The sequence below is a fragment of the Cynara cardunculus genome (genome assembly GCF_001531365.2).
Source record: "Cynara cardunculus var. scolymus isolate 2C chromosome LG 9, CcrdV1, whole genome shotgun sequence".
Lineage (NCBI taxonomy): Eukaryota > Viridiplantae > Streptophyta > Magnoliopsida > Asterales > Asteraceae > Cynara > Cynara cardunculus.
This window is the reverse complement of record NC_037536.1, coordinates 123,566-124,882: the sequence shown is the minus strand read 5'-3', so window position 1 is coordinate 124,882 and position 1,317 is coordinate 123,566.

The window sequence follows — 1,317 nt, the reverse complement described above, 5'->3', positions numbered from 1 at the left end:
AAAGGGAAAATGTGATTATTTTTCTAACCTGTTGTCTGCTTTTGAAGATACATGTTATATCACATGTAATAGTACATGATTTGTTTTGGAAATTTTTATATGTAGATTCTGTACATATAGTAATCCTTGTACTAGTGGGACCTTATGGTGTAATCTATGTTTCTATGTAATGAAATATGTGTTTATGCAAATGTGGTGTTTGGGGGTGTTACAGAAGTGGTATCAGAGCCTTAGTTTAAAAGATTTAGGTATTCAAAGCATAATACCTAGACTTAAACTGTCATTTGCATGTTAAGGGTCCCGGACATTATTAGTATCACTGGGAATAAAATATAATGGGTTAAAGAGAACAGTATGTAAGGTGAATTCGAATTACAAATGGCCAATGTAATTATGAATTTACAGGTACATACCTATACTCGGACACCATATTATATTTGGGAATGTGAATATGTGATATTTAATACTAAAATATCTGCAGATTTCTAGTCAATCACGAAGGTCAGAGAGAACTGCCTGCCCTGTATCTGAAGAAAGGGAGGAATCTCTCGCTAATCCATCAACCTATGCTTCAAGAAGTAGAGGTCGTGGAAAGGGTAGAGGTAGGGGTCAAGGGAGGAGTCAGATTCCTGAGAGAAGTCAGGCTGAGATTCGCCCTGATCAAAGGGAATCTATTTCTGGGAATGCTCAACAGGAACAGAGGCAACAATAAGAGTTTATAACAAGAAATGATCTAGTAGAAGAAATGGAAAAACTGAGAGAAACGCTAATATCTATTATGGGACTGCCAGCTAGATTAGAAACTGAGCGAGTTGGAATTAATCCTCAAGTTCCTTCAGCAGGTAGCAATAATCGGGGAGGAGATATAAAGATGTCTCTGACATGTAAATCTCCAACCTTTTCAGGAGAAAGAGATCCAGTTAAAGCAATGTGCTGGATAAAAGAAATTGAATTAGTATTTAACACTAGTAGGTGTTTTGAAGAAGATAAGGTTAGATTCGCAGTATCTATGCTCAAATCTAATGCCTTATATTGGTGGGATGTGGAGTCCTTGGCACAACTAAATATACTGCAAACAATGTCTTGGGAAGAATTTGTGAGTAAATTTAAAACACAATTCTGACCTATGACAGCAGAGGAAGATTTTCTTAAACTAGAACAAAGGAACAGATCTGTGCGGGATTATACCGAGAAATTTATTGAGTTTTCTCGATTTTCTGAACATTATGTATCTTCAAAATCCCGAAAAGTAGAAAGATATATTTGGGGTCTGAAACCTTCTATCCGAGAGTTCGTGATTGCTATGAACCCTGAAAC